General features: G+C 38.9%; 1 pseudogene; it reads left to right on the top strand.

Moving 5' to 3' along the window:
• LOC131827976 (large ribosomal subunit protein uL16-like) overlaps window positions 1–20,844 on the top strand; it is a 47,343-nt pseudogene extending 26,499 nt beyond the window's left edge.
• Window positions 20,845–27,220: the final 6,376 nt, after the last annotated feature.

Below are 27,220 nucleotides of genomic sequence, written 5' to 3'. Positions count from 1 at the left end.
CCCAAAGATTTTCAACAGTTGTGTTTTCATTTTCACTTGTTTCCATGAATTTTTAAAATTCTTCTTTAATTTCCTGGTTGACCCATTCATTCTTTAGTAGGATGCTCTTTAGCCTCCATGCTTTGAGCCCTTTCTAACTTTCCTCTTGTGGTGGAGTCCTAGTTAAAATGCATTCTCATCTGAAAATATGCAGGGAATGATCACAATCTTTTGGGACCAGTTGAGACCGGATTTTGACCCAGGATGTGATCTATTATGGAGAAGGTTCCATGTGCACTGGAGAAGAATGTGTATTCTGTTGCTTTGGGATGGAATGTTCTAAATATATCTGTGATGTCCATCTGGTCCAGTGTATCATTTAAAGCCTTTATTTCCTTATTGATCTTTTGCTTAGATGATTTGTCTGTTTCAGTGAGGGGATTGTTAAAGTCCCCTACTATTATTGTATTATTGTCAATGTGTTTCTTTGATTTTGTTATTAATTGGTTTATATAATTGGTTGCTCCCTTGTTAGGGGCATAGATATTTAAAATTGTTAGATCTTCTTTTTGGACAGACCCTTTGAGTATGATATAGTTCCTTCCTCATCTCATATTATAGTCTTTGGATTAAAATCTATTTTATCTGATATAAGGATTGCCACCCCAACTTTCTTTTGATGTCCATTATCACAGTAAATTGTTTCATACTCTCTTATTTTAAATATGGAGATGACTTTGGGTCTAAAATGAGTTTCTTGCAGACACCATACCAATAGGTCTTGTTTTTTATCCATTCTGATACCCTGTGTCTTTTTATTGGGGGTATTTAGCCCATTTATATTCAGGGTAACTTGAAAGATATGAATTTAGTGTCACTGTATTGCCTGTAAGGTGAATGTTACTGTATATTGTCTCTGTTCCTGTCTGGTTTATGTTACTTTTAGGGTCTCTGCTTGGAGGACCCCTTTCAATATTTCCTATAGGGCTGATTTGGTGTTTACAAATTCTTTTAGTTTTTGTTTGTCCTGGAAGCTTTTTATTTCTCCTTCTATTTTCAATGAAAGCCTGGTAGAATATAGGATTCTTGGTTGCATATATTTCTCTTTTAGTGCTCTGAATATATCATGCCAGTCCTTTCTGGCCTGCCAGGTCTCTGTGGAGAGGCCTACTGCCAATCTAATATTTCTATCATTGGATGTTACAGATCTCTTGTCCTAAGCTGCTTTTAGGATTTTTTCTTTCTCACTGAGACTTGTTAAGTTTTACTATTAGATGATGGGGTGTTGGCCCATTTTTATTGATTTTGAGGGGGTTTCTCTGTGCCTCCTAGATTTTGATGCTTGTTCCCTTTGGAAAATTAGAGAAATTCTCTACTATAATTTGCTCCAATGTACTTCTGCACCCCCTTTCTTCTTCTGGGATTCCAAATATTCTAATATTATTTTGTCTTATGGTAGCACTCATCTTCTCGAATTCTCCCCTATGGTCCAGTAGTTGTTTGTCTCTCTTTTTCTCAGCTTCTTCATTCTCCATCATTTGGTCTTATATGTCACTAATTTTTCTTCTGCCCCATTTATCTTAGCAGTAAGAGCCTCCATTTTTTATTGCACCTCATTATTTCAACTTGGTTAGAGTTTAGTTCTTTTATTTCTCCAGAAAGGGATTACCTAGTATATTCCATGCTTTTTTCAAGCCCAGCTAACACCTGATAATCATCATTCTGAACTCTAGGTCTGACAGATTACTAATGTCCATATTGATTAGGTCCTTAGCCATCGGTACTGCATCTTATTCTTTTTGTGTGTGTGTGTTGAGTTCTGGCCTTGTCATTTTATCCATATAAAAACAGATGAATGAGAGAATAAAATAGTAAATGGGAGCAATGATCCCAGAAATATATACACTAATCAAATCTGAAGAGACCCTAGAGCAGTGGGAGAAGAAAGGAAAAAATGTATATATGTATACATATATGTATATATATACACATATATACATATGTGTGTGTATATGTATGTGTGCATGCGTGTGTGTGTGTGTGTGTGTGTGTGTATGCCAGGATGGTGAATAGAACAGAGCCACACACTTGATTTGGGGTTTATTTTAGTCTGTTAGAAGAAACTCTCTCCCAAAACATTGAAAGAAAGAAAAACTTATATATATACAAAAATAAGAGTAAACACAATGATCAGATGGAATATGACTATAAAGATGAAAATTTAAAAAGATTCTATAAAAGGAGCTGATAAGATAAGAAATTGGCTGAAAGGCTGACAGCCTTCCCATTGAGATCAGGAACATGACAAGGATGCCAACCGTAACCACTGTTGTTCAACATAGTACTAGAAGTCCTAGCAACAGTAATCAGACAACAAAAAAAATAAAGGGATCCAAGTTGGCAAAGAAGAAGTCAAACTCTCCCTCTTCACAGATGACATGATACTTTATATGGAAAACCTAAAAGACTCCACCCCCAAACTACTAGAACTCATACAGCAATTCAGTAATATGGCAGGATACAAAATCAATGCACAGAAATCAGTTGCTCTCTTATATACTAACAATAAAAATGCAGAAAGGGAAATTAGAGAATTGATACTATAACACCAAGAACCATAAGATACCTGGGAATAAACCTAACCAAAGTGGTAAAGGATCAATACTCAAGGAATTACAGTACACTCATGAAAAAAATTGAAGACGACACAAAAAGATGGACAACCATCCTATGCTCATGTATCAAAAGAATAAATATTGTCAAAATGTCAATACTGCCCAGAGCAATCTATACTTTCAATGACATCCCAATCAAAATTCCACCAGGATTTTTAAAGTGTTGGAGCAAACAATTTTAAATTTGTATGGAACCAGAAAAGATGCCAAATCACTAAGGAAATGTTGAAAAAAAAAACAAAAACAAAAAACAAAACTGGGGCATCACGTTACCTGAATTCAAGCTTTAGTACAATGCTGTGAACACCAAGACAACATGGTACTGGCACAAAAACAGACACATAGACCAATGGAACAGAGTAGTAGACAGTCCAGATATGTACCCTCAGCTCTATGGTCAAATAATCTTTGACAAAGCAGGAAAAAATATCCAATGGAAAAAAGACATTACCTTCATAAATGGTGCTGGGAAAATGGGACAATTATGTGTAGAAGAATGAAACTCCACTATTCTCTTATACCATACACAAAGACAAACTCAAAATGGATAAAAGACCTCAATGTGAGGCAGGAATCCTTCAAAATCCTAGAGGAGAACATAAGCAGTAAGCTCATCGACATCAGCCACAGCAACTTCTTTCAGGACATGTCCCCAAAGGCAAAGGAAAAAAAAGTGAAAATGAACTTTTGGGACTACATCAAGATCAAAAGCTTCTGCACAGCAAAGGAAATAGTCAACAAAATAAAGAGGCAACCCACAGAATGGGAAAAGATATTCACAAATGACACTACAGACAAAGAGCTGATATCCAAGATCTATAAAGAACTCCTCAAACTCAACACACACAACAGATAATTATTTTAAAAAATGGGCGGAACACATGAACAGATGCTTCTCCAAAAAAGACATATAAATGGCTAAAAGACACATGAAAAAATATTGATCGTCATTAGCCATCAGGGAGATCCAAATCAAAACCACCTTATACCAGTTAGAATGGCCAAAATCAACAAGACAGTAAACAACAAATGTTGGAGAGGATGTGGAGAAAAAGGAACTCTTTTACACTGTTAGTGGGAATGCAAGTTGGTACAGCCACTTTGGAAATAGTGTGGCGATTCCTTTAGAAATTAAAAATAGAGCTACACTATGACCCTGCAAATGCACTACTGAGTATTTCCCCCAAAGGTACAGATGTAGTGAAAAAAAGGGCCATCTGTACCCCAATGTTCATAGGAGCAATGGCCACAATGGCCAAACTGTGGAAAGAGCCAAGATGCCCTTCAACAGATGATTGGAATAAGAAGGTGTGGTCCATATAGATATTGGAATCTTACTCAGTATCAGAGAGGATGGATACCTAACTTTTGTGTCAACATGGACGGGACTGGAAGAGATTATGCTCAGTGAAATAAGTGAAACAGGAAAGTCAATTATCATATGGTTTTGCTTACTTGTGGAGCATAAGGAATAAGATGGAGGACATTAGGAGAAAGAAAGGAAAAATATATTGGGGGTAAATCGGAGGTGGAGATAAACCATGAGAGAGTGTGGACTCTGAGAAACAAACTGAGGGCTTTGGAGGGGAGGGTGTGGGAGGGGTTGGGTGAGCCTAGTGGTGGGTATTATGGAGGGCATGTTTTGCAAGAAGCACTGAGTGTAGTGCATAAACAAGAATGCTGGAACCCTGAAAGGAAATAAAATAAAATGGAAAAAAAAAAAGAGTTGAGGAAGTATATTGCCTGGAAAAAATTTTAAAAAAAGAAAGAAGTTGGTTGGAAAAAAAAAAAAAAGAGGAAAGAATGTTATCAGGCTGGACCCTAGAACAAAGCCATGCACTAGATTTAAGGTATTTTGATTTTGATCTATTTTGATCTATTAGAAGAAACTGTAGCCCAAAATTTTAAAGAAAGAAAAACTTACATGTACACAAAAAATGAGGTTGAATACAGCTAAGGGATAGAATATGACTATAACAATGAAAAATTTAAAAGACTTTTAAAAAGGTATTGATAAGACATTATAAGAACATACTATGAGCAACTCTATGCCAACAAATTTGACAATCTGGAAGAAATGGATGCATTCCTAGAGACATATAAACTACCAAAACTGAACCAGGAAGAAATAGAAAACCTGAACAGACCCATAACCAGTAAGGAGATTGGAACAGTCATCAAAAATCTCCAAACAAACAAAAGCCCAGGGCCAAACAGCTTCCCAGGGGAATTCTACCAAACATTTAAAGAAGAATTAATTCCTATTCTCCTGAAACTGTTCCAAAAAATAGAAATGGAAGGAAAACTTCCAAATTCATTTTATGAGGCCAGCATCACCTTGATCCCAAAACCAGACAAGGATTCCATCAAAAAAGAGAATTACAGACCAATATCCTTGATGAACACAGATGTGAAAATTCTCACCAAAATACTAGCCAATAGGATCCAACAATATATTAAAAGGATTATTCACCATGACCAAGGTGGATTTATTCCTGGGCCATAAGTTTGGTTCAACATCCACAAATCAATCAATGTGATACAATACATTAATAAAAGAAAGAACAAGAACCATATGATACTCTCAATAGATGCTGAAAAAGCATTTGACAAAGTACAGCATCCCTTCCTGATCAAAACTCTTCAAAGTGTAGGGATAGAGGGCACATACCTCAATATCATCAAAGCCATCTATGAAAAACCAACCACAAATATCATTCTCAATGGAGATAAACTGAAAGCTTTTCTGCTAAGGTCAGGAACATGGCAGGGATGTCCATTATCACCACTGCTATTCAACATAGTACTAGAAGTCCTAGCCTCAGCAGTCAGACAATGAAAAGAAATTAAAGGCATCCAAATTGGCAAAGAAGTCAAACTATCACTCTTTGCAGATGATACAATACTATATGTGGAAAACCCAAAAGACTCCACTCCAAAACTGCTAGAACTTGTACAGGAATTCAGTAAAGTGGCAGAATATAAAATCAATACACAGAAATCGGTTGCATTTCTTTACACCAATAAGAAGACAGAAGAAAGAGAAATTAAGGAGTCAATCTCATTTACAATTGCACCCCAAACCATAAGATACCTAGGAATAAACCTAACCAAAGAGGCAAAGAATCTACACTCAGAAAACTATAAAGTACTCATGAAAGAAATTGAGGAAGACACAAAGAAGTGGAAAAATGTTCCATGCTCCTGGATTGGAAGAACAAATATTGTGAAAATGTCTATGCTACCTAAAGCACTCTACACATTTAATGCAATCCCTATCAAAATCCTATCCTTTTTTTTTTTTTTTCCAAAGAAATGGAGCAAATAATCCTAAAATTTATATGGAACCAGAAAAGACTTCAGATAGCCAAAGGAATATTGAAAATGAAAGCCAAAGTTGGTGGCATCACAGTTCCGGACTTCAAGCTCTATTACAAAGCTGTCACCATTAAGACAGTATGGTACTGGTGCAAAAATAGACACATAAGTCAATGGAACAGAATAGAGAGCCCAGAAATGGACCCTCAACTCTATAGTCAACTAATCTTCAACAAAGCAGGAAAAAATGTCCATGTAAAAAAGACAGCCTCTTCAACAAATGGTGTTGGGAAAATTGGACACCACATGCAGAAAAATGAAATGGACAATTTCCTTATAGAATACATGAAAATAGACTCAAAATGGATGAAGGACCTCAACGTGAGACAGGAATCCATCAAAATCCTTGAGAAGAACACAGGCAGCAACCTCTTCGACCTCAGATGCAGCAACTTCTTCCTAGGAACATCACCAAAGACAAGGAAAGCAAGGGCAAAAATGAACTATTGGGACTTCATCAAGATAAAAAGCTTTTGAACAGCAAAAGCTTAACAAAACCACACTTAACAAAACCAAAAGACAACTGACAAAATGGGAGAAGATATTTGCAAATGACATATCAGATAAAGGGCTAGTATCCAAAATCTATAAAGACCTTAATAAACTCAATATCCAAAGAAAAATAATCCAATCAAGAAATGGACAGAGGACATGAACAGACATTTCTGCAAAGAAGACATCCAGATGGCCAACAGACACATGAGAAAATGCTCCACATCACTTCACATCAGGGAAATACAAATCAAAACCATAAGGAGATACCACCTCACACCAGTCAGAATGGCTAAAATTAAAAAGTCAGGAAATGACAGATGCTGGTGAGGATGGGGAGAAAGGGGAACCCTCCTATGCTGTTGATGGGAATGCAAGCTGGTGCAACCACTCTGGAAAACAGCATGGAGTTTCCTCAAAAAGTTGAAAGTAGAGCTACTCTATGACCCAGCAATTTCACTACTGGGTGTTTACCCTAAGGATAAAAACATAGTGATCCGTAGGGGCACGTGCACCTGAATGTTTATAGCAGCAATGTCCACAGTAGCCAAATTATGGAAAGAACCTAGATGTCCATCAACAGAGGAATGGATAAAGAATATTTGGGATACACACACACACACACACACACACACACACACACACACACATATACACAAAATGGAATACTATGCAGCCATCAAAAGAAATGAAATCTTGCCATTTGCAATGACGTGGTTGGAACTAGAGGGTATTATGCTTAGCAAAATAAGTCAATTGGAGAAAGACAACTATCATATGATCTCCCTGATATGAGGAAGTGGAGATGCAACATGGGGGGTTTGGGGGATAGGAAAAGAATAAATAAAACAAGATGGGATCAGGAGGGAGACAAATCCTAAGAGACTCTTAATCTCACAAAACAATCTGAGGGTTGCTGGGGGGAGAGGGGTTGGGAAAGGGTGGTGGGGTTATGGACATTGGGGAGGGTATGTGCTATGGTGAGTGCTGTGAGGTGTATAAACCTGGCGATTCACAGACCTGGGCTAATAATACATTATATGTTTATAAAAATTTTTAAAAAATATTTTAAAAAGGTATTGATAACATAAAACAGTTAAAAAATGTTAAGAGACGCCAAAGCCTCTGTCTTTGGCTCGGGTTATGATCCCAGGGTCCTGGGATTGAGCCTTGTATCGGGCTCTCTACTCAGCAGGGAGCTGTCTTCCTTTCCTCTCTCTCTGCCTGCCTCTCTGCCTAATTATGATCTCTGTCTGTCAAATAAATAAAAATAAAATCTTAAAAAATGTTAAAAGAGGAAATATTAAAAAATAGAACAGGAAAAAAATAAAATTAAAAAAATTTATCTTTGAAATACAGAAGGATCTTGGGAAAAATGCCATGAATTCTATGTGCTATATTCCTGTAGTTCTGAACTTTTGTAGTTCTCATTGATCAATGAACTTGGTCTTGGCTAGTTGTTTTTGTTGATTTTCTGAGGGAGGGGACTGTTGAATTGATTCTCTGTCTTTGTCCAAGATAAAATTGCACCACCTTTGCTAGGTACAGTTTAAGTAATCTCTTTGGTTTCACTCTTAGGAGGTTTTTCCTCAATGTTTTCTGTAGAGCTTTGGAGGAAAGGAGTAAAGGTGGTGGTCTCCCAATCTCTGGACCCATAGTAGTTGAGAGCTAGGGACCCCACTCCTCAGTGCACCCTCAGAGAAAAGCAGTCAATCCCTCCCATCTCCTGTGTCTCCAGCTGCACTCCATGCTTACCCGGCCTGTGAGCAAATGTTTCTCTCTCTGGTTCTTGGCTCCATTTGGAGTCTCCAAACCCAGAAGATTCCTGCTACATGCTCCTGTGCAGCTTCTCCTGGAGGAAGAAGGAGAGGGTATCTCCATGTCTGTCACTTATGGGGTCTCTGCTTGAAGGGTGGTGGCCCAACTGTGCCTAGGATCATGGTTTAAGGTAAGCCCAAGCTGAGAGCTCACTCCTTGGCTCTGGCTCTGTAGTTGGCTTCCCCGCTCTTATACCTGGCAGCTTTGCCACACTCAGACACCCTCAGTCTTTCTGTGACCCTGAGTTCTGAGACCACACTGTCCCTGCGAGCGCTCCACCCCTACTTAGCCTCTGGAGCAACATCTTTCAGTGGAGCAGACTTCTAAAAGTTCTGATTTTGTGCTCCACTGCTCTTCTACTTGCTGGGAGCTGGCCCCTCCCCTTGCGGTCTCTCTTCTCATCCTAACTTCCAGAAAGTGGTCGCTTTTCTGTTCTTAGAACTGCTGCTTTTCTTCTCTTTGATTTCCTGTTGAGTTTGTAGATGTTCAGAATGGTTTGATAACTATCTAGCTGAACTCTTGGGACCTGATGATATTTAGGTCTCTTACTCCTCCACCATCTTCCATTTAGTAATTATTGATAGATATGTTTATTTCCATTTTGTTACTTGTTTTATGGTTGTTTTATAGTTTTTCTCTGATCTTTTTTTTTTTTTTCTTGCTCTCTGTCATGGTTTGGTGGCTTTCTTTAGTGATATATTCCTTTATCTTCATTCTTTGCATATCTATTACTGATTTTTGATTTGTGGTTACCATTTGATTTATAGACAACATCTTCTGCATATAGCAGTCAATATTGTTTACTCCTCTCCTCTCCCCATTTTGGGATATGGTATCATATATCACATTCTTTTATTTTGTGAATTCCTTGACTGATTTTTACAGACATACTACTTTTATTACTTCCAACTCCTTATACTCTTACTTACTGTCTTTCTTTTAAAAAGGGATTAAAAGAATCCCTTTTAATATTTCTTGTAGGGCTGGTTTAGTGGTCAATAAATCCTTCAGTTTTTGTCTGCGAAACTCCCTATCTCTCCTTCTATTCTGAATGATATCCTTATTGGATAGAACTTTATTGGCTGCAGATTTTTTCCATTTAGCACTTTGAATATTTTATGCCACTTTCTTCTGGCCACTAAAACTTCTGAAAAATCCACTGATAGACTTACAGGGTTTTTCTTGTATGCAACTGACTTCTGCTTCTTTAAAACAAATTTGTTTTATAACTACTCTTTGCCATTTTGATTATTGTGTATCTTGGCATGGTTCTCCTCGGGTTGATTTTGTTGGGAGAGTTTTTGTGCCTCCTGGATCTGGATTTATGTTTCGTTACCCAGATTAAGGAAGTTTTCAGGTATTATTTCTTCAAAAAAATTTTTGGTCCCCTTTTCTGGGTTCCCTATAATGCCAATGTTATTATGCTTGATGGAGTCTCTGAGTTCTGTAAGTCTATTCTCATTTGCTCAGCTTGACTGCTTTTCATTATTCTGTCTTCCAGGTTGTTAATTCATCCCTCTGCTTCCTCTAGCATGCCATTTATTTTATCGAGTGTATTTTTAATTTCATAATTTTGTTCTTCATCTCTGATTGGTTCTTTTTTGATCTCTTTGTAATGGTCTCACTGATGTCCTCCACTCTTTTCTCAATTCCAGTGAGTATCTTATGACAATTACTTTAAATTCTCTATTTAGCATGTTACTTATGCCTGTTTCACTTAGGTCTCTTGCTGTGTTTTCATTCTATTCTTTCATCTGGGATATATTCCACTGTCTTCATTTTGTTTATTTCTCTGTTTCTATGTGTTAGGAAAGTCAGCTATTTTGCCTGCCCTTGAAGGTAATGGCTTTGTGAAGAAGAGGTCCTATAGTGCCATGCAGTGCAGTGTCCCCTCTTCCCCAGGTCATGGTGCTTCAGGGTGTGTCTCCTATGTGTGTTGCCTCTGCCCTGCTATTGGATCCTTACCACTTTTTTCTTCAGTTCAGTTGTCTACAGTGGTTCTGTTTGCCTGTTGTAGGCAGTGTTTGGTCCCTAGCCAGGGCGAGTACATTTTAACAAGGTGTGCACTGGTCTGCTCGGGAAATGATTGTTGTTGGCAGAGTGGAGGTCCCATAAAACACATAGGTCAGGAGATGAGGTATTGGTGGTGTTCTGGAGTAGGGGTCTTGTAGCACCAGAACTGAGGCAGGTGTGATTGGGGAGGGTGGATCTGCTGAAGTGATGATCCAGACCTTGGTGTGATCAAGCTAGGTAGTGTATGCTGGTACTGCATTGGTTCATGCAGGTGGCAGGGAAGGAAAATGGCACCTGCCAACTCTTGTTCTTGGAGGGATCTCCCTGTGATCACTGCCTCTCTGGGCCATGCTCTTGGGTGAATAACTAACCTTCCTGTCTGCCCTAGACATCTTTCAAACTGTTGCTTCCATGCTGTATCTCTGCTGGCTTTGGTCATGCTGTCTTTTTAAGAGTGAGGACTCCACTTCTTAATGCCATCTCTGTTCTCCCAGAGCAAAGCCCACAAATTTTTATTTCTATTCTTTAAGTCCCACTGGTTGTAAGAACTCCTGAGATTTAGTCCCTCTTGTTTTCAAAGCCAAATATTATGGGGATTCATCTTCCCCATGCAGTCTTCCCCAGTGTGATAGTCTATTTTTTACCCTTCTCTGCACCATTGGCTCCCTCCCCACTCTGAATGGCCGTGGTCTTTTTGCTCCCAAACCTCATACTTACCCTTCTTACTTTCTTCAATGAGACCTCTTTTCTACCTTTAGCTGTAGAGTTTGTTCTTTCAGTCTGGGTGTTTATCTAGTTTATGCCGATGTGAGTGTTATCTAGTTCTACCGATGGGATGAGGTGAGCTTAGGATCCTCCTCCTGCTTCCTCCATCCCATCTAGTGTATTTTTTATTTTAGTTATTGAGTTCTTCATTTCTGATTGGTTCTTTTATGTTTTTTGTCTCTTTGTTAAGGGTCTCACTGAAGTTCTCCACTCTCTTCTCAAGTCCAGTGAGTTTCTTTATGGCCTTTACTTTAAATTCTCTATCAGACATATTACTCCTCTCCATTTATTTAAAAATCTTGCTGTGATTTTTGTCCTTTTTGCTGTGATTGTTGTTTATTTGGGGCATTTTCTTCTGTCTCCTCATTATGCCTAACTCTCTGTCAATTTCTATATGACAGGAAGCTCAGCTATGTGTTCTGCCACATAGTGTCTGCTGTTCACTGGAATGTGGTGTTTCATGGGTGTCTCTGGTGGTGTTGCAGGCACTCTACTCTTGTGGCTGAGCTTCTTTTGCCTTCAGTTCGGTTGTCTTCAGTGACTTTCTTTGTTGTGGGCAGAATTTGGTCCCTGTGTTTTCAGTGGACTAGTCTTGGGTTTGAGCTGAGGTAGCCTAGGTATTTGCTTGAGATGTAGTAGCACTAAACTAAAGGGTTATTTTCCTATGTTGTGCCCTGGAGAAATTTTGTTAGTGGATGCAGTCTGCAGTCAGACCAGATGTCTGCCCCCAGCCCTGGGTGGGGCCTTAGTCAGACTGGTGTGTGTAGGTGGTTATCTCTCCCTCTCCCCATGGGAGGAGTTACTTTGGAGTGGTGCTGGTCCCTTTCAGAGTTGCTTATACCCTGCCAGACTTACAACATCACTTTGGAACAACTCCAGCCAGTGGCCTATTGGAGGGACAGGTCTACAGGAGACCTGGGGACAAAGGCATGCTAGACAGGACAGGGTGAATGGTGTTAACAAGTTAGGTGGATGGTGTTGCTATTTGGCTGGTTCCCATAGTGTCTATGTGTCTAGGCTGATGGGGGTGTGGTGGGTGGAGAGAATTAACATCTACCAGTTCCTTTCTTCCTGGAGAACGCTCCCAAACACCTTTGTCCCTCTAGCACATATTCTGAGATTAGTGAACAAATTTCCTTCCGGTATACCCCAGGCATTTTTCAAAGTGCTGTTCCTATGCTGTATCTCCATGGGGTAATTTGTTCTGCTGTTTCTTTAAAGGCAGACACTACATTTCCTCTCACTTTCTCTGCTGCCCCAGAGCTGAGCCTGCTGATTTTTAAAGTTCCAGGTAGTAAATTCCATGGATTATAAGAACTCGTGAAACTCACCTCCTCAGGTTTTCAAAGCCAAATGTTATTAGGATTTGTTTTCCTTCCTTCAGGCTCTCCATGTTTGAGATGCCTGCGTGTCTCTTTTCCCTCCTCATGTTCGTGGCATCCCTCCTTCCTACAGCTAGCCCCACAGGTCCATTTGTCTCCCAAGTATATCTCTGCCCTTCCTGCCCTCTTCCACATGGCCCCTTTTCTACATTTAGCTGTTCTGCCAGTCTTTGGGTTATTTTCTGGGTTCTTTACACTGATGTGGGTGTTATCTAGTTATCTAGTTGTATCTGTGGCTCCCTGCTTGGTGGGTAGCCTGCTTCCCCCTCTCCCACTCCCCTGCTTATATTCCCTCTCTCATTGTCTCTCTCTCTCTCTCTCTTTGTCAAATACATAAATAAAATCTTAAAAAAGACCCAAATATTCCACTCTGAAGACTCTGAGTTTATTTCTTATGATGGGTTACATGTATATGCCCTCCAGACAACATGGGCATGAATAAAAATACTGAAGATTAATATGGCATAATTATATAATTATATAAGATTAATAATGGCTAAATATTTGCAATAATTGCTTCCATTTTTAATACATAATTCTTAAAAATAACTTGTAACCTTTAAAAAATAACTTTAGTAATATATATTTATTGAAAGAAACTAAAAGAAATAGAAAAGAAATAAAACTATTATAATCAAGAAAAAGAATGACTAACATTCTTCCATGTAAATGGCCTTCTAGAAGCATCTTTGTAAAGGTCTATTTGTACACACATTTATTGACAGTTTCTCTGTACCGGGCCTTGACTATTTGCAATCAGATACATTCCTCCTTCTTTCTTTATAAAAGGGATGACCAGTGTGAACAGCGCTTCCTGTTTTCCTGTTACCACATCATCTGGCTTTCATTGAGGTTTAGCAAATGAGAAGCTTTCATGAGTTTGGAGGCAGGAAGAAGGGAGAAGGCAGGGGGTTGTATTCCCTTCTCTCTGCCTTTAGCAATAACTCTTCCAGTTTCTGTGTAGCAGGGCTGTTAATGTCCTAGTTTCTGTCAACTGACCTTGACCTTTGGGTTTCACTGTCACCACTTTCCCTTTGTCCTTCTAGCCTGGAGTCTGGGTAGTGGCTTTCTCCTCCTGTGAGTCTGTCATCTCATCTTCCTGTGATTTCTCAACTCTTTCATCTCCTGCATATCCAGTTCTCCAATTTAAGTCTCCCCCGTTTTATATGCTTGTGCACCTGGGTGGCTGCTGATGGATGCAGGTTGATAGCGATATAAATAGAAAATTTATACTCATCTAGGAGATATCAAAAATGAATTCTGATTTCATCACAACTGGTTGTGTTTGAAGTTGATCGAAGACTATGAATTTTGACCCTTACTGGAACTAACTGATGCCACTGATCAGTGAGCTGTGGCACTTGTTGCCAACTGTTTACAGACAGTGGAGTTGTTCCATCATATCTGAAGGATTAATTTTCTTTCTTTTTTTTTTTAAGATTTTATTTATTTATTTGACAGAGAGACAGACAGTGAGAACACAAGCAGATGAAGCAGGAGAGGGAAAAGCAGGCTTCCAGCCAAGCAGGGAGCCCGATGCTGGGCTCGATCCCAGGACCCCACTGGGATCCTGACCTGAACCAAAGGCAGAAGCTTAACAACTGAGCCATCAAGGCGCTCAATTTTCTTTCTTTTTTCTTTTTCTTTTCTTTTCTCTCTCTTTTTTAAAGAGAACTAGTTTTCAATACTTAATTAGTTTTCTACTGTGAACACCATTTTTTTTTTTTTTTTAACACTGAAAACACTTCACTTTCCCCCACTAGCACACTGTTCTGTTCAGTGATTTCTTTACTACCTTAGGATCCCTCACAAGGTAAGATTATGGACAAAACTTGGGCTTTTTTTGTTTTTGTTTTGTTTCCTTTTAAAGCTCTGGTAGTCTTTGTTTTATTGTTTGACACTAAAATATTATTTTTCAACATACTTTTTATTTTATTCTATATTTTATGACTTGTCAAATATATTTATGTTTCAATGCCATAATTTCTTCAACATTGTTAAACATTTAGTTTGTTTCAAATTTTTTGCTTGCTGTGATTAATTCCTTAACAGTTAAATATCTGGAAATATTTTCAATTATTCAAGTTGTAAATTTTTTGAGCAACTCTTCACTAAAGGTTTCAAATGACTTCTCAGTGATATGCAAGCTGCAAAGAAAATAAAACTGACAGAAAAACTAAGTGGAATATAAATGGTAGTGGTTATCTTCAGAAGTGTTTTCATGATTCACCTCCTCCCTCCCCTCTTTATTCAGGTGTCCAGCCATGTCTGACTCAGTCCACATGTCTCAGGGGAAGCTGATCCCACCCATGCTCCAGGATGGAGCTGTGGTTAAGCCTATCTCTCTTCCCTAGGGATTGGTTGAGAAATTGTCATATGACTCAGTCTGTGCCAATAAGCATCAAGGAGAGGTTTGCTGCAGATTATGGGAAAAATGCATCTTCCATAATCTGGGACTTTTCTGTCTTCTTCTCATTTCATTTCCAGTCATTTCATATCCAGCATCAGTAGGAAGCCCATTCACCAGAGGGAGAACAACAGGGAGCCAAAGCCATAGAAAATGTCCACTCTAAAACCTCGTCTTCTAGACATCCAGTTATGCAAACCAAGAGACTTCCTACATTTGAAGATAGGTTGAATGAACTTTTCTGTTATTTTTTGCTCAAAGCATCTAATTTGCACAGTAAATTAGCAAAATAAGTACTAGAGGGAAGTGTTATGAGTTCTAATGTTTAAAAATAAGAAAGAAAAAGAAAATGAAGAAAAAAATCTAAGTGATTAGATGTCAGCTAGTTTTAAACATTTTTATATCTGACAAAAAAACTAGAGACACATTGATTCAGAATAGATATATCTATTTTTAAGAAGTGTGGTTCTGGCATAAGTATCTGTTGATATTTTTATTTATGTTGACAGATAAGATGAAAGTGAAACAGCTTTGAGGTATATTAGAACTTCCTTGGTTCATCAAAGAGATGAGAGACTTTTTTGCTGACTTGGGTGATAGGTTGTAGAATACTGGAAGAATATTTCCTCAGTGTGTGTTTGTGTGTGTGTGTGTGTTCACTTTATGGTGTAATGGTTACATTTTGTTATGATATGCCTTTTAGTTTGATGTAAACATTTTATCTATCCTATTGTTAAGTTTAGACCTCAGGTTAACAAACTACAGCCTTAGGGCTAAATTTCACTGCTCCTGTTTTTGCAAATAGTTTTATTGAAACATAGCTGTGTCATTTATTTACTACTGTCTGTGGCTGCTTTCTCACTACCATAGTAGTGTTGAATAGCTGTGACAGAGATCGTGCCTGCAAAACCTAAAATACTTATCATCTGACCTTTTATAGAAAATGTCTACCAAATCCTGGTATCAATGATCAACAAAAGAATAAATCAAACCCTGATTTACCTAGTAGGTCAGCTGAAGTCAATAGCTACATCTCCTGACCTCCTGGGGGTGTCCTTCCATTGTCCCACACCAGTAGTTTCTCCCTGACATGTTGTCCCTTCCTATGCTGATCAGCTGACACTGGTTAAATCTGGGACTTTAGAGGAAGAAGGGGAAACATTTTTGAACTCCAATTTTGTCTGTTTAAAAATGCATTTGCTTTAATGTAGTTAGTCCAGTGTTCCAAGTGCTACCTATTTTGCTATTTTATCTCTATGGTTTCTTACTTTTATAAATAAAGTATTTATTGTTAATATCTCTTTACTGCTTTCTGAATAAATAATTACAAACTTTTTAGTTGTGAGCCATGCTATAACAGATATGGTCCAACATAAGTTCCAAAGATTTATTATTTAAATAAGAAAGTTATCATGAAACTATATGGAATAAGAGATCTTTGGGCTATTGAAGCCATAGGTAGCTTGATGCCATGGGAGAGACCATTCAAGACTGAATGATCAAGAGATAATTCAAGACTGAAACTTGGCTTTTATTATCCCAGTATGTCTCACCTGTGCAGAATTACCAGGGGAGCTTGTTAAAATGTAAGTTTTACAGATAAAATGTATATTTACACAGGCTCACTGAATGAAAGCCTGTGGGACATTGGGTCTGTAAACTTCTAGCAGGTATGTTTGATCAAATACTAAGAAATAATCGTGAGCTTCCATGAGACATTGAACAGTTTGGGGGCCTCATTTGTAAAATGAAGGACTTGGCTTCTATGATTGTATGTTATATCTTAAGATTGGTTGTTTTCTCATGGTGCAGGAGACTCTAATGTGAAGGAGACGAGAGCAATAATTATGCCTTTATCTCTGTTACTTGTTTAAAAATACATGCACACAGGGAACCTGAGTGGCACAGTCAGTTAAAAGGTTAACTCTTGATTTCAGCTCTGGTCATGATCTCAGGGTCCTGGGATCAAGCTCTGGGTTGGGCTCCATGTTTAGAATGGAGTCTGCTCCAGGATTCTCTCTGCTTCTGTCCCTCCCCCTGTTTGTGCTCTCTTTCTCTCTCTCTTTCTTATAAATAAATAAATCTTTTTAAAAAATGCATGTACCCCTTTGTGCTGTAAGCATTCAAACACATGCACTTCTCTTGCCATGTATTTTTGGCAATGGTAGACATTTGTGGCAGGACTACTATTTATACACAGCCTCTTGGGCATCAAATGGGCATCCAGACATGTTCTGAATTAGAGCATTTACCCTGCATCTGGTGCATTAGCTGGTGGAACAGTGGGAACGCCTCATGGGACACCATAAAGATGGAGTGTACTATCTGATGGATGCTGCAGATGTTGTCCTTAAGGTTGTTACATTGAACCATGCAGGTGGGCTGCTTCAACTGAGTGCACCAGGTGCAGATCCTTACAAAAGATTTCTGCTACCAATGATGAGTCATATTGGTGACATGGGAAATAAACAACACCAAAACTCTCATTCAACTTGAGTTTACTGGCCAGTTTCCACTTTTATTTTTTGTACATGAAATCCACAAGATGCTTGGTGGCCAAAAGCTTGGTAGTTTCTATAAGTACTTCAAGATCAGAGAGAGTAGAAAGTTACTACAAATTAATGTCATGGTAGCTAAGAAGCAGAAGTTTAACTACACAGTGACACAACATTATGTTCCCATTGTAATATTTCCAAATAGACAAAATTGCCTCTTTAATATCTTGTAGTCTAATGTGGGTCATCTTGTCAAGCCATCTTTTATAGAACATTTAATTTACCTGTTTTGCTTTTTTTTGCTGCTTAGGCCTGTACAACCTCCTCTTCTGCTATTTTCCTGGATGTTTTAGCATGAACACCTTAACTCAAATATGACAAAACCTTTGTCTGCCTGCCAATGGAAAATCAGTTGCCACAAGGAAGACATGTGGTAGAGGAAGGCAGAAAAGAACTTGGATTCCAAGGTTGTTCTTAAATTACTGCCAGTTTGCACTCAAACTTTTCCAAGACACAGACTGTGGAAAAGACTTGGTGTGTGTTCTTGCTGATGAGCATTTCACAAAATGGGCTCCATGTACCAAGCCTGCATCCATGTGTATTGAAACAAAGTCTGGTGGCCCCTGGGGAATGGGTCACCGCCTACCTCTCCTCCACTCACATGAATCCTTCTCAGTGCCCTCTTCATTAAGATTCAGAGAATCCAAGATAAATGAAGATAGAATGAATCTTGAGATCATAAAAAAAGAACTTTCCAGAAAGAAAGCACTTTCTAAAGTAGTGTTAAAATTTGGAATACTTTCTAAATCATAATCTCTAAAACAAACTAGGTACCTTGGTTTGCTGGAGTGGCCATAACAAAATACCACAGACAAATGGCTTAGCAACAAGAATTTTCTCACAGTTGTGGAACCTGTGTGTGTAGTCCTTGATTGATGTTTCATGTTCGGTTTCCTCTTTGTCCTCACATGGTCTTTTCTCTGTGTAAGTGCATCCTTGGTCTTTCTCTTTTTGGGTGTCCAAATTCCTTCTCTTATGAGGACAAGAGTTAGATGGAATTAGAGCCCAGTCTATCTGCCTTGCTTTATTACCTCTTTAAAGGTCCAGTCTCCAAATATGGTCCCATTTAGAACTAGTAGAGGTTAGAGCTTTAACACATAAATTTTGGGGGACACAATTTAGCTCATTACACTAACCCAGATTTAAAGAAGTCCATGAAAAGCTTTAGTATAGAGTGATTTTAATTTTCTAATAATACCCATTTTGCTATTGGCTCTGTTAATGAGCCAAATCTACAGGATCAGAAAAGTAAAAAAAAAAAAATTCACTCTGGTGCCATGGTCTGCATTTGTTGACAGATATCACCTTCACCTACTTGATTCTATGAGTTCCCTTTTTACAGCTTTCCTAAAATAAGTGGAAGTGATGCCCTTGCATCCAGTAAATGTTCTTTTTTTCCCAATTTAGCTGTCCTTTCCTGTGGGCACCCTTTCACACCACATTCATGACGTGACTTCATCCATATCATGAATGAACACTGCTGAAATCTTGACTCCTCGCATCTACTAGCCTGTTGTAGCCATCCCATTCAGCAATTCTTTGACCCTATGAGATCTTTAGCCCATTAGCTTTATCTCAATAAAAGCCCTCCCTTCTACCTCCACCCGCTCTTCTCTTTCTTTCCTGTACAACTTAAGATTCTAAGATCTATCACTAGAATTGCCTTCTTTCCCTTTCTCCCTCCAGGGTTGGCAGAATTATAGTCCTGGTAAAGCCAAGTCCTCTGCTTCCTTCTTCCTCGGCCCCCCAGCAGCTATAGAAAAGTACAACTTTTTTTTTTTTCTTACTATTCTCATTTCAGAGTCATAGCATGTGATAGAAAGAATAATCCTCCCCAACAAAGATGCCCATGTCTCAAACCAGATTCACAGAAGGTGATGTAATAACCAAGGTAGAGGCAGAGTAAGAAGTGTGGCGATGGAAGCAGAGGTCAGAGAGAAAAAGACAGATTTGATGCTATACTGCTGGTTTTGAAGGGGAGAGGGTATGGATCATGATCAAAGAATTCAGGCAGCCTCTAGAAGCTGGAAAATGTGAGGAAAAAGATTTTCTCCTAGAGCCTCCAGAAGGAATATGGCCTTGCTAACTCTTTGATTTTAGCCCAGTGAGATTCATTTCAGAGTTCTGACTTCTGGCATTGAAGACAATACATTTGTGTTGTCTTAAGCCACCAAGTGATTGGTAATTTGTTACAGCAGTAATAAGAAACCAATACAAAGCTCAACTGGCCACTGAACTCTGTGTGATATTTGTACCTTTCAACATGCTTGCTTTCCTGTTCTCCAAAATAGCTCTTCCCTATCTTGGCAGCTAATATAGCCTTGTATTTCATTGAGAATCTGACTCCTATTATGATAAACATATGTATTTATGTGCTCAACTATTTATATGTAACAATATACCAACCACATTGCTACTTCCTTGATCCCATCACATGTTTGGCCCCTGGCCATGCCACTATCTTCAAGGAAAAGGGATGGAAGAGGAAGAGAAAAATCAACATCAACAATGTTAGCTGAGAATCTGCTTGGGCTATAACATATCTGTAGTATCTAACCTGAAGCTTCTTCATATTTATACCCAAGGAACAATGCCTGACTTAATATTTAAAACTTGGGTTTTTTAAAAAAAAATAAAATTGTAGCCCGAATAACTGGTGGTTCTGCATAAAAGAATTCCTTCCCAAACAAAGACATTACCAAAAAAAATGTGGATACAACCTCTTCTCTCCCTTTGGGACCCCATAGAATGTTATAGTGTTGCTATGGGTCACCGCCTTACTGGTGTTACCAATATTGTAAGAAAAAGCCATATCCAAAGTCTCCTGTCTGCAGAGATGTCCCTGACGCCCAGATCCACATCTTTGTCCCAGGGTGGGAGAAGGCAAAAGCAGATGAGTTCCTACACCTTGGCCATATAGTGTTAGATGAATATGAACAACTCTCTTTTGAAGCCATGGAGACTTCCTTTAATGGTTCCCAAAAGTACACGGTGAAAGGCTGTGGCAAATATTGCTTTCACATCCAAGTATGGCTCACCCCTTTCATGTCATCCATATCAACAAGATTTTGTCCTGTGCTGGAACCAAGGGGCTACAGACAGGTATGTGGGGTGCCTTCAGAAAGCCCTAGAATACAGTGGCTAGGGTCCATATTGATCAAGCTGCAGAACAAGAAACATGTGGTTGAAGCTTTGTATAGGGCCAAGTTCAAGCTTTCTGGCCTCCAGAAAACATCATTGAGAAGTGGGGCTTTAGTAAGTTTAATGTAGATTAATTTGAAAACATGATGGTTGAAAAGTAGCTCATCCCAGATGACTGGGGTATCAAATACATCCTTAGTCATGGCCTCCTGGACAAATTGCTGGCACTGCACTCATGAAAACCTCGGCACTGCCCCTTCCTTATTCATGCTCACTGATAAATCCTATTTCCTATAAAAAATATGGATATAACCAAACACCATCAGTGACTTGAACTCTTTACCATCATGGCAGGCATAAGCCACATTATACCTATCCCTGTTACCTTAATTTTGGGTTTTGTGATTGCTTTTAAACCTAACCTAAAAAATTTATTATGGATTTTTTTTGTGAGTATATAAATGCATATTTGTGGTTTAAAAAGCAGATGGACACACACACACACACACACACACACACACACACATATGAGATGTTAATTGGGAGAGAAACTTTGAAGATCCCTGTGTTCCTTCCTCATGGCAACCTCATTTTTTGTCCAAATGAAATCACCATCTTGAAATTTGTGTTGTTTTCCTTGCTTTTGTTTATAGTTTTACCAACTATACAAAATATGACCACACATCCAGTTCATCTAAGACAATCGTGGTTTAAGAATGGTGTCCCTGAGTAATTATTTTTTTTTAAGATTTTATTTATTCATTTGACAGACAGAGATCACAACTAGGCAGAGAGGCAGGCAGAGAGAGAGAGGAGGAAGCAGGCTCCCCGCTGAGCAGAGAGCCCCATGCGGGGCTTGATCCCAGGACTCTGAGATCATGACCTGAGCTGAAGGCAGAGGCTTTAACCCACTGAGCCACCCAGGCACCCGTCCCTGAGTAATTATTAACAGTATTTCCTTTTCCTCTCAAACGTCCTATTTTGAATGATATAAATGAAATATGGACACAGACTATATGTATAGATTTTTATACAGTGACTTATTTTTGGAGCTGAGTGGCAAAGTAGAAACCTAATTTTTTAAGAAAAGTGCATTATTGCCATAGTTAGATGAAGGCTCCCAGAGAGCCTTGAGGTCATGATTTGGCTTCCATGTGTGTGGAATTTCATAAGGGCTTCTTTTGGAGAAGTCAGTGGACAAAGCAGTGAGTTACTCTTGAGGAGCACAGGGTTCACCATTGTCTAGGCATTTATTCGGTTACAATGTGGGTCAGGTTGTTAACTATATTTTTCAATCCTCTTTTAAAATTATTTTCAAATATTTATTGAGGTGTGATGTGTGTACCATGAAGTACATATATCTTAAGTGTATACCTGAGGAATTTTAATGTACAACATATTTCTGTATCCAACACCCAGATCAAGATATAGAACACTTCTAGCCCCAGAGGACTCCTCATGCCTCCTCCCACTCAAGGATGACAACTATTCTGATATTTATCAGCAGTGATTATTTTATCAGTTTTTGAAATTCATATAAGTGAAAAAGAAGCATTCTCCTTTGTCTAGCTGCCTTTGCTCATTGATTATGTCTGAGATTCATTTATGGGATAACCGTTCACTTTCTTTCTTGCTATGCAATATTGCATTGCATGGCTACACCACAATTTTTTTTTCATCCATTCTACTGTTGAGAGACTTTTATTTTTAGCATTTCCCTGTTCACTCTTATAAATGAATATAAATGAGTACCAGTTTCAGTATATCACTGACAATATATAGGAATGCCAGTTGTTCTATATCTTCATTTTATTTTGCTTTGTCACTCTTACAATTTTTTCAGTAGTGATATCTCAAAGTCCAATGAATCATAAAATTCATAAAAGTAATTCCTTGCAAAAAAAAGACCTCAAATGTCATTAGTTGTATTAGCAGTCATTTAAAACATTTTACCATTTCTGAAATTTTGATCAAAATTTTAATGAGAATTATAGGGGGAGGAGTCAAGATGGCGGAGAAGTAGCAAGCTGAGACTGCTTCAGCTAGCCGTAGATCAGCTAGATAGCTTATCTAAAGATTGCAAACACCTGAAAATCCATCGGCAGATCGAAGAGAAGAAGAACAGCAATTCTGGAAACAGAAAAACAACCACTTTCTGAAAGGTAGGACCGGCGGAGAAGTGAATCCAAAGCGACGGGAAGATAGACCCCGGGGGGAGGGGCCGGCTCCCGGCAAGCAGCGGAGCAACCGTGCACAAAATCAGGACTTTTAAAAGTCTGTTCCGCTGAGGGACATCGCTCCAGAGGCTAAACCGGGGCGAAGCCCACGCGGGGTCAGCGTGGCCTCAGGTCCCGCAGGGTCATAGAAGGATCGGGGGTGTCTGAGTGTCGCAGAGCTTGCGGGTATTGGAACGGGAAAGCCGGCTACAGAGACAGAGCCGACAGTAAGCTCGCAGCTCCGTGTTACCTTGAACCGGTCGCAGGCTCGGTGAGCTCGGAGCACGGCCGGAGGTCAGGCAGACGGGAGTAACTGGGCGCTGTTCTCTGAGGGCGCACTGAGGAGTGGGGCCCTGGGCTCTCGGCTCCTCTGGGCCGGAGACCAGGAGGCCGCCATTTGTATTCCCGTCCTCCGGAACTCTACGGAAAGCGCTCAGGGAACAAAAGCTCCTGAAAGCAAACCCGAGCGGATTACTCACCCCGGCCCCGGGTAAGGGCGGTGTAATTCCGCCTGGGGCAAAGACACTTGAGAATCACTACACCAGGCCCCTCCCCCAGAAGATCAACAAGAAATCCAGCCGAGACCAAGTTCACCTACCAAGGAGTGCGGTTTCAATACCAAGGAGAGCAGCAGAATTCCAGAGGAGGAGAAAGCCAAACACGGAACTCATGGCTTTTTTCCTGTGATTTTTTTTAGTCTTGCAGTTAATTTAATTTTTTCTTTTTCATTTTTTTTTTTTCTCGCCTTCGGGTAAAATTTTTTTTTTTTAACTGTTACCTTTTTCTTTTTTAACGATTTTTTACTAGTTTATCTAATATATATATTTTTTCTTTTTTACATTTTTCTTAGGTGTTTTCCTTTTTTAAAAATTCTTTTCTTTTCTTTTTTTTTTTCTTTTCTTTTTGTTTGTTTTTTTTTTCTTTCTTCCTTTTTGAACCTCTTTTTATCCCCTTTCTCCCCACTCACGATTTTGGATCTCTTCAATTTGGTTAAAGCATATTTTCCTGGGGTTGTTGCCACCCTTTTAGTATTTTACTTGCCCCTTCATTTACACTTATCTGGACAAAATGACAAGACATAAAAATTCAACACAAAAAAAAGAACAAGAGGCAGTACCGAAGGCTAGGGACCTAATCAATACAGACATCGGTAATATGTCAGATCTAGAGTTCAGAATGACAATTCTCAAGGTTCTAGCCGGGCTCGAAAAAGGCATGGAAGATATTAGAGAAACCCTCTCGAGAGATATAAAAGCCCTTTCTGGAGAAATAAAAGAACTAAAATCTAACCAAGGTGAAATCAAAAAAGCTATTAATGAGGTGCAATCAAAAATGGAGGCTCTCACTGCTAGGATAAATGAGGCAGAAGAAAGAATTAGTGATATAGAAGACCAAATGACAGAGAATAAAGAAGCTGAGCAAAAGAGGGACAAACAGCTACTGGACCACGAGGGGAGACTTCGAGAGATAAGTGACACCATAAGACGAAACAACATTAGAATAATTGGGATTCCAGAAGAAGAAGAAAATGAGAGGGGAGCAGAAGGTATACTGGAGAGAATTATTGGGGAGAATTTCCCCAATATGGCAAAGGGAACGAGCATCAAAATTCAGGAGGTTCAGAGAACGCCCCTCAAAATCAATAAGAATAGGCCCACACCCCGTCACCTAATAGTAAAATTTACAAGTCTCAATGACAAAGAGAAAATCCTGAAAGCAGCCCGGGAAAAGAAGTCTGTAACATACAATGGTAAAAATATTAGATTGGAAGCTGACTTATCCACAGAGACCTGGCAGGCCAGAAAGAGCTGGCATGATATTTTCAGAGCACTAAACGAGAAAAACATGCAGCCAAGAATACTATATCCAGCTAGGCTATCATTGAAAATAGAAGGAGAGATTAAAAGCTTCCAGGACAAACAACAACTGAAAGAATTTGCAAATACCAAACCAGCTCTACAGGAAATATTGAAAGGGGTCCTCTAAGCAAAGAGAGAGCCTACAAGTGGTAGATCAGAAAGGAACAGAGACCATATACAGTAACAGTCACCTTACAGGCAATACAATGGCACTAAATTCATATCTCTCAATACTTACCCTGAATGTGAATGGGCTAAATGCCCCTGTCAAAAGACACAGGGTATCAGAATGGATAAAAAAACAAAACCCATCTATATGTTGCCTCCAAGAAACACATTTTAAGCCCGAAGACACCTCCAGATTTAAAGTGAGGGGGTGGAAAAGAATTTACCATGCTAATGGACATCAGAAGAAAGCAGGAGTGGCAATCCTTATATCAGATCAATTAGATTTTAAGCCAAAGACTATAATAAGAGATGAGGAAGGACACTATATCATACTCAAAGGGTCTGTCCAACAAGAAGATTTAACAATTTTAAATATCTATGCCCCTAATGTGGGAGCAGCCAACTATATAAACCAATTAATAACAAAATCAAAGAAACACATCAACAATAATACAATAATAGTAGGGGACTTTAACACTCCCCTCACTGAAATAGACAGGTCATCCAAGCAAAAGATCAGCAAGGAAATAAAGGCCTTAAACGACACACTGGACCAGATGGACATCACAGATATATTCAGAGCATTTCATCCCAAAGCAACAGAATACACATTCTTCTCTAGTGCACATGGAACATTCTCCAGAATAGATCACATCCTCGGTCCTAAATCAGGACTCAACCGGTATCAAAAGATTGGGATCATTCCCTGCATATTTTCAGACCACAATGCTCTAAAGCTAGAACTCAACCACAAAAGGAAGTTTGGAAAGAACCCAAATACATGGAGACTAAACAGTATCCTTCTAAAGAATGAATGGGTCAACCGGGAAATTAAAGAAGAATTGAAAAAAATCATGGAAACAAATGATAATGAAAATACAACGGTTCAAAATCTGTGGGACACAACAAAGGCAGTCCTGAGAGGAAAATATATAGCGGTACAAGCCTTTCTCAAGAAACAAGAAAGGTCTCAGGTACACAACCTATCCCTACACCTAAAGGAGCTGGAGAAAGAACAAGAAAGAAACCCTAAGCCCAGCAGGAGAAGAGAAATCATAAAGATCAGAGCAGAAATCAATGAAATAGAAACCAAAAAAACAATAGAACAAATAAACGAAACTAGGAGCTGGTTCTTTGAAAGAATTAATAAAATTGATAAACCCCTGGCCCGACTTATCAAAAAGAAAAGAGAAAGGACCCAAATAAATAAAATCATGAATGAAAGAGGAGAGATCACAACTAACACCAAAGAAATACAAACTATTATAAGAACATACTATGAGCAACTCTATGGCAATAAATTTTACAATCTGGAAGAAATGGATGCATTCCTAGAAACATATAAACTACCACAACTGAACCAGGAAGAAATAGAAAGCCTGAACAGACCCATAACCAGTAAGGAGATTGAAACAGTCATTAAAAATCTCCAAACAAACAAAAGCCCAGGGCCAGACGGCTTCCCGGGGGAATTCTACCAAACATTTAAAGAAGAACTAATTCCTATTCTCCTGAAACTGTTCCAAAAAATAGAAATGGAAGGAAAACTTCCAAACTCATTTTATGAAGCCAGCATCACCTTGATCCCAAAACCAGACAAGGATCCCACCAAAAAAGAGAGCTATAGACCGATATCCTTGATGAACACAGATGCGAAAATACTCAACAAAATACTAGCCAATAGGATTCAACAGTACATTAAAAAGATTATTCACCACGACCAAGTGGGATTTATTCCAGGGCTGCAAGGTTGGTTCAACATCCGCAAATCAGTCAATGTGATACAACACATCAATAAAAGAAAGAACAAGAACCATATGATACTCTCAATAGATGCTGAAAAAGCATTTGACAAAGTACAACATCCCTTCCTGATCAAAACTCTTCAAAGTGTAGGGATAGAGGGCACATACCTCAATATCATCAAAGCCATCTATGAAAAACCCACCGCAAATATCATTCTCAATGGAGAAAAACTGAAAGCTTTTCTGCTAAGGTCAGGAACACGGCAGGGATGTCCATTATCACCACTGCTATTCAACATCGTACTAGAGGTCCTAGCCTCAGCAATCAGACAACAAAAGGAAATTAAAGGCATCCAAATCGGCAAAGAAGAAGTCAAATTATCACTCTTCGCAGATGATATGATACTATATGTGGAAAACCCAAAAGACTCCACTCCAAAACTGCTAGAACTTATACAGGAATTCAGTAAAGTGTCAGGATATAAAATCAATGCACAGAAATCAGTTGCATTTCTCTACACCAACAGCAAGACAGAAGAAAGAGATATTAAGGAGTCAATCCCATTTACAATTGCATCCAAAACCATAAGATACCTAGGAATAAACCTAACCAAAGAGACACAGAAT

Source organism: Mustela lutreola, chromosome 3 (assembly GCF_030435805.1).
Source record: "Mustela lutreola isolate mMusLut2 chromosome 3, mMusLut2.pri, whole genome shotgun sequence".
Lineage (NCBI taxonomy): Eukaryota > Metazoa > Chordata > Mammalia > Carnivora > Mustelidae > Mustela > Mustela lutreola.
The sequence above is the reverse complement of the archived record's forward strand: the minus strand, read 5'-3'. Positions and strand labels throughout refer to the sequence as shown.